This window comes from Takifugu rubripes, chromosome 22 (genome assembly GCF_901000725.2).
Source record: "Takifugu rubripes chromosome 22, fTakRub1.2, whole genome shotgun sequence".
Taxonomy (NCBI): domain Eukaryota; kingdom Metazoa; phylum Chordata; class Actinopteri; order Tetraodontiformes; family Tetraodontidae; genus Takifugu; species Takifugu rubripes.
In genome coordinates this window covers 734922-742592 of record NC_042306.1, presented here as the reverse complement: position 1 = coordinate 742592, position 7671 = coordinate 734922, and positions in this window count along the sequence as shown.

The following is a 7671-nucleotide window of genomic DNA, read 5'->3' as shown; positions in this document are numbered from 1 at the left end:
CACACTGGAGTCAGAGGGTTAGGGTCATAAAACGAGAAGGTTTCAGTCAGCGGACCTGCTCCTGCTCATGAACTTTGTGTTCCGTCAGTCGCCGAAATCTGACCTCAGCTGGTTGAAGCGCTCCCGTATCAGAGGACGCAGCTTTGGTGGGAGTAGCAGCTTCTCAGGAGGAAGCTAAAGAGCCACAACAGCAGATAACAGACATGGTGCACACACACACACACACACACACACACACACACACACACACACACACACACACACATAAATAAATAGTTGCTGCCACCTGCAGCCACGGAGGTCATTTGCTCCTGCTAGTTAGCATTAGCATCAGCATTAGCATACGTAGTTTATGTGACTGAGCGTTTTAAAGGCACGCTTGGTCAACTCAAAGGCTTAAATGGGGGGGGGGTTCCCAGACTGGAGTGGGTCAGAATGTTGTGTCCGTGCAGGAAGCTGAAGTTCTGGCTGCAGTGAGAGGACAGACTGAGACGTCTGTTATCTCCATTCCTCCCAGACTGAGCAGTTGTGGGATCTCTCTGCTCCTTCATGCTCATTCCTGATTGTCAGTTCTCCACAGCTGGTCTGCAGCCTCTAATCTTTATTCTCATCAAGTCTTGGGTGACGTCAGAGAGGTTGAACCTGCAGAACCACAGTGGATAAAGTGTTCACCGAATGCTCCCAGATTTAAAGATGATTACACGAAAGCGGTGCCCTTTTCACCCCCCCCCCCCACGGCTGATCTGCTGTCAGATTAGGAGCTGATCACGGATCTGATGGGGCCACAACAAGTTTGCAGCCTTCACTCTGTTCCAAGGGAATAATCCCGGTAAATCCACACACCGGCTGCCAGTCTTACCAGAGGCGCTGTTACATGTAGGCTAAACGGGCCGAGGGGGGGGGGCGAAGAATCCAAACTGCTGCTGGCTTCAGATTGTTGCTGTGTTCCTCTAATCTGCCACCACTAATCAAGACGCAGCAGACGGGAATGACGCATTTTCTTGGGGCTTGAAGGCCAATCCTCGGGTCAAACCTCTTGCTATGGGGACATGGAATGTGACCTCGCCGGGGAGCCCGAGCTTGTGCGGGAGGTTAAGAGGTACTGGCTAGCGATAGTCGGGCTCACCTCCAGGCACAGCATGGGTTCTGGAATCCACCTTCTTGAGAGGGGCTGGACCCTCCACAGCTCTGGGGTTGCCCAGAGGGAGCGGCGGTGGGAGGGTGTAGGCTTACTTACAGTATAGCTCTCCAGCTGTGGTGAAAGAGGGGATCATTTCCCTGCGCCTTCGGGGACGGGGACTGGTCTCTTGCTGTTGTTTGTGTCTACCTGCCGGACAGCAGCACAGTACTCGGCCTTCTTGGAGTCCCTGGAAGGGGTATTTGATAGTGCCCTGACTGGGGACCCCATAGATCCACTGGGGGACTTCAACACCCATGTGGGCAATGACAGCGATACCCGGAGAGCCGGGATTTGGAGGAACGGCCTTCCTAATGTGAAACCGAGTGGCATTTTGTTATTGGACTTCGGTGTTTATCACGGTTTGTCCGTAATAAACACCAAATTCATGCATGAGGGTGTCCATCAGTGCACGTGGCACCAGGATCGGAGGTCGATGATTGACTTTTCTGTCATCTCATCTGACTGCTGGCGGGGGAGAAAACTGGACAGACCTAGCAGACTCAAATGCATCGTGAGGGTCTGGGGGAGCCCTCCACCAGGGAGGTCTTTAACTCCCACATCTGGAAAAGCTTCTCCAGGATTCTAGGGAGGCTAGGGGCATTGATTTGGAGTGGACAATGTTCTCTGCCTCCATTGCTGAGGCGGCTGCCCTGAGCTGTGGACGCAAGGTCTCTGCTGCCAGGCATGGCGGCAAACCCTGAACCCGTGGTGGTCAACAGAAGTAAGGGATGCCATCAAGTTGAAGAAGGAGTTCTATTTGGCCATGCTGGCCCATGGAACCTCCCAAACAGTAGCAGGTACTGGCAGGCCAATCAGTCTTCATTGACACGGAGGGTGTGTTTTTACTATAGGGGGATCACACTTCTCTGTCTCCCTGGGAAGGTCTATGGCAGGGTACTGGAGAGAAGAATTCAGCCAATAGCCTCCGTATTCAGGAGGAAAAATGTAGTTTTCATCCCAGCCGTAGAACTCTGTACCAGCTCTAAACCCTCCACAAGGTGCTTGAGGGTTCATGGGAGTTTGCCCAAACAGTCAACATCAGTTTTGTTCATCTGACCGTGTCCTTCGGGGTATTCTGTGGGAGGTGCTCCATGTGTGTGGGGTCTGCAGTCCTCTTCTAAGGGCCATCTGGTCTCTGTACCACTGGAGCTGTCACAGCTCCATTCCCCCAGTTCCCTCCTGTTCCTCTGTCTCAGTAATTTTCCACTCTCCCTGCCTCTGCTCCACTCTCCCTGCCTCTGCTCCACTCTACCTGCCCCTGCTTATAAGCCTCCCCTGCACTCTCACTCTTTGCCAGATTGTTCTTCAGCGTTTCCGTGCAAGACTCTCCAGCACTTCTTACCTGCCTGACCTCCTGTTGCCGAACCTGTTTGCCTCTGACCTGCCTGCACCGCCTGTCTCCCGGTAACTCACCAGCCTTCTGTCCCTGACCACAGCTTCTGCCTCAGCGTTTCTGGTTCCTGTCTTCTCACCTGGTCCCGACTTCACTGCTGCTCATCCCCAGTCTGCTCTGCTGCATCGCCGGCCTCATCTCCTGTAAGCCCCTCTCCGTCGCTCCTGCCCGCTGTAAACGGAACTGTACGGTTCTGAGGGTTCACGTCCTCCCCCTTGGTTCTGCATTCTGGCTCAGCTCAACCCACTCCCCGAGCCCAAAACCCACAGACTTTGTGTGGGCCCTGAGCCCAAAACAGCAAAAGGACCCTAACCCTAACCCATACTCCACTCACCATCGGGAATGAAGCAGTTGAGAGAGATCAGATCAGGTTCCTGGGAAGACCTCTCCCGGAGTACTAACATAACCTCAGTTATAGGAAAGGCACAACAGCGTCTCTTCTACTTGGGGAAACTCAAGAGGGCTCAAATCCCTCCGCAGCTTATGGTTAACCTCTACCACTGTGCAGCCGGCAGTAAACTGGCGTATGGATTCTTGGTGTGGTTTTCCAGCTGCACCAAGGCTGAGCAACGGGCCCTCCGGAGGGTTATGAAAGCGCCGGGAAGAATCACCGGGATGAGTCTCCCGGAAATGAACTCCGTCTACACCACCCACTGTCTGACGCAGGTACACAACATCACCAGCATCATCCTGCACATCACCTCTTCCACCTGCTGCCCTCTGGAAGAAGGTACAGGTCCATCTGGCCCAGAACCTCCAGACTGGCCCACAGCCTGTACCCTCAGGCAGTAAGACTCTTAAATGAACAGCACGAATGCAATTATAAATGATGTATTGATGTCAGCATTGAGATGCTCCAAACAAAATTGTTGATAGGTATAATGCTGTTATTGTGACAATGACAACCTAAAGTATGCGTATCAAAACAGGACCTCAAACATGTACTGAGGCGGTGTGAAGCAGCTGGGATGAGAATTAGCACCTCCAAAACTGAGGACATGGAAATAGCCAACTAGGGCTCACAAAAGGGTTTATTGAAACCATAAGAAGCCTCGAATGCAGCAGAGAAAAACACAATTGGCAGGGGGAGAAGATCCTGCTTGTTCCTTGAGCAGGGAGGCGTGGTGACCTCGAGCAGAGAACAAAAAACACGTACAACTCCTGAACCTGAAACAAAAGGGTGAGTAACCAAGCTAAATAACCAGCTGATTAGCAATAGGCAGCAGGTGTGACTGTCACCAGAGACAGCTGCAGGTAAGTGGCTTCACTAGGCCTCCTGTAGACAGAACAGAGCAGGAACAGGGGAAAAACAAAAAGAACACCAAGACAACAACCCTGACAATCAGTCACAAGGCGAAGCTCTTTATTTACCAGTTTATTTACTAACCCTACTCCGCTCCTACTCTCACTTATGGTCATGAACTCAGATCACAGATACAAACGGTCCAAATGAGTTACTTTTGCAGGGTGGCTGTCGCTCTTAGAGAGGGGGAGAGAAGCCCAGTCTCTCAGGAGGAGCTGGGAGTGTCCAGGAGAGTCAGCTGAGGTCACTCGGGCATCTGTTCGGGATGCCCCCTGGATGCCTCCCGGATGCCCTAAGGTAGACCCAGGACACGCTGGAGAGACGATGTCTCTCGGCTGGCCCGGGAGCATCTCTGCTTAGGCTGGTGCCCCTGCGACTTGGTCCCGGATAAAGTGGAAGAAGATGAGGCGAGACAGGATGAGGCGAGACTTGTTATATCATTATATTAAAATAATCCATGTGAATCATAACTACACATGTGTCAAACATGTATATGACTTAAGTTAATATAACAAGGGCCTGTGAGGAGCGGCCTCCCCTACAGGCACCAGAATTATGGGTTTGAAGCAGCGCTGACAGTTAAATATGTATTTTTATCTGTCCCAGATGCATGCGGGTCGCCACCTCAGCAGTGCACTGAAGGTGTCCTGGCTCCTCCCCCTTTACCAGCCATGAATCCAGGGCTGGGACCAAGAACTGTCCCCTACAGATGGAGCTACCACATTCAGAAGCTAACCCTGTAAACACTAACTAAGGAAAGCTGTTCATTCATTTTGGGGCAGTTAATTTAGCAGCTGCATGTGACGCTCACATGCTTCGTTACAATTTGTTGTTGTTTTAGTCTGAACCTCTGGGAGGACCTTTTCAGCTTTAGGAATGGACTTCACGGGCCTTGAGGGCTCGTTTGAACATACTGAACAGATTTGCAGCTTTTGCAATATATCAGTGATGATCACAGGACACTGGACATCATAAGCAAGGTGAAAACCCAGGGGGGGGTCGTTCTCACAGAGGTTCTAGCTGACGAAGGGTCCGTTCACAACAGGCGTTTATTGAATCTTTTCCGCCACAGATGCGCTTGTGTTGTCTCACCTGCCAGCTGGGGACGTGTCAGCAGGACATTTGCTTGGATTCTTTCACGTTGTCTTTCATTTGTGTCAGCGGGAGGCGTGCTGAGCGTGACGTCGGTGGCTTTGATTCCGGTTTGGACCGCCCAAGAACGTGCACCTACAGTGCCCCAGACAAGCAACCCCCTGTGACCCTCATTATGATGGAGGTCTGCAACAGTCACACGACCTAAACAGGACATGGACCTAAACAGGACGTGGACCTAAACTGTGGGATTCTTGTTCCAGTTTCAGAACGCGTGATCCACTTACTTTAACACGCTACTCACCCAGTAGTAAAGCAAAGGCTCATGATCTGCATCAGCAGAGCCAAACTACCGAGGAAGGGCCTCCTATTAGCAGGGAAGGTCGGGGCGCTAACCATAGCAGCCGAGCACACAGACTAGCTGACTGCTTCATAAACCTTTTGGTGTATGTTGGCACACCCTGGTCTGGTTTCACTTGGTTTCTTTGCTGTAACCGTGATTCCGTCCATCCGTTGAGCTGTTCCTCTGAAATAGGGATTGGGCTTAAACTAGTTCTGTGAGCAGAGCAGCATCATTTCTGAGCTGAATGGTCCACTGTTCCTCTTACCTCATGGCTCAACCCAGTGAAACCACAGAGAACTTCAAAGCTAGGGATTGCCCTCCAGTGGCCAAAGAAGGGGGTAGTTTGTCTGAAAGATGGTCACCAAAGCTCTTCCCTGTTCCTGACATGAAGTTTGCAAATTAACCTACAGGCTGGAGACCAAAACCCTCACACCCAGATCAACAGGACTGATATTACTTGAGGTAATATGTGTGACTCTGTGTCATATGTCTGGACGTTCTGTCCTGGAGGAGCTGGATTACCTGTTAACCACACCGGGCTGCACACGAAGGCTGATTCACATCACCGGTGTTGTTATAACATGTATTATTAACGCCGGGGTTTCTACATATGCTTTTATGACTTTGTTCAATAAAAATGGAGTCGACCTCATGATTGATTATTGTTCCAAAATGACCACACTTTTACTTGACCTTGAATGACTTTGAGATGGAGGAGGAGGTGACCAACATGCTCCAAACACACAAAAGCAGCACTTTCCCTCAAATTCTCGACAACTTATGTGCGTCTCCTCTGAAGGTGTTATTTTCTCCCCTGTTGTCTGCTCTGTTCTCTCTCCGTGTCATTTAATCCCCCCCTGCTGCTCACTTACACCGTTACGTGCACGAAATGTGTCCCAGGTGGCCTGACGCACCGTGAGAACAGCTATTGTGGTTCCCAGGGCGTTCGCCAGAGACGGTAAGAGGAAACGTGAATTCTGACCCAGCAGAATGAACCCAATTCACCCGTCTGGCAGCGAGCAGCCTGTTTGTGTAACATCACATGACTCGTTCAAATTACCCAGAAACGGCGCAGCATCACGCACGCAAGGCAACACTGAGCAGAGCGACCGGATTCAGAACTCAACCCGGCTCGGATCTGTTTCAGCTCGGTCCAGTCGTGTGGAAATGTCCAATTTCTGGTCAGTACAGAACACGTTTGGACCACTTAGAACTAACGTGGTGCAGAAGACGAGCCTGCGGGGCTTGGACGGCTGGTCCAGTGAGCCGTGACATCATCATGAAGCTGATGTGACAGTTTGGGCTCTGATTTGATCTGGTTTCTTCTGGTTGGATTACGCAATAGCTGAAGGTCTCATCCGGGGCTGTAGGAACCATGGAACCATCACATCGGGACCACATTGTGACCACGTACAAGAGGTCAGCTGTGACGACCTCAACAAGCGCTCCACATATGAATACATGAGCCTTGCAAACCTCTTTTATCCCATTAATGCTTTGTAGTTCCAGATGAAAGCGCGCGTGTTTCCACCAGAAACTTGCAGTCAGCGACTCTAAATCCACGACGGCCCGGAACAAGCTCGGCCGGAAACACCAAACATCCGAGGCCATCACGCAGAGAGGCCCAAACCAACTCTGACACCATGGAATCCAACTGGGGAGCCCATTCTTTGGGACTGTATGATAATTAGAGTTGGCCTGGCCGGCGGTTTATGTAAGAGGGGCTTGTTTATTCATAGAGGGTTCGGTTCCTGTGAAAAAGCTCCATCAGATCTCAATGGCTCCATTATTAGGCAAGCGGCTAAAGCCTCTTTCAGACTTCAAACGTAAGAAGCCTCCCACTCAGCCAAGTGGGCCAGAGATCCGAAAATCAATGAATTGTAATCAATCTGCTCACGCGGTACAGTGAGGAAATCTGGCCCATCTCTGAGTTACGCAACACTTTGATGGGAGTCTGGGAAGCACCTGAGTATCGTCAGCTTCTCTGTACAATAAAGAACGCCACGTTCCACTGACCTGTTCACAGAGCTCTCCGCGAGTTCTGCAACACCAAAGATACGCACACAGCTGGGTCATTGTTCTTCACGAGGGTCCCGGAGCGTGCAAAGCCTCATTAAGGGCCATTAAGCCTCTTTGGCTGGGCTCTCCATACCCACATGGAACCAGGTAGAGCATAGCAAACACGGCACCATAGAACCAGAAAATTAGGTGTGGAAATCCTCTTGTTTTTCTGGACCAAACAGTGGACGACCACAACCTGTGAGGTCAGTTTACTGGCACAACAACACCTCCGTTTAGTAGTTTCCTGTGTCGGTCCCATGTAAAAGCAGTATTTTGAGTTTTATTTTAGAGTTAATCCA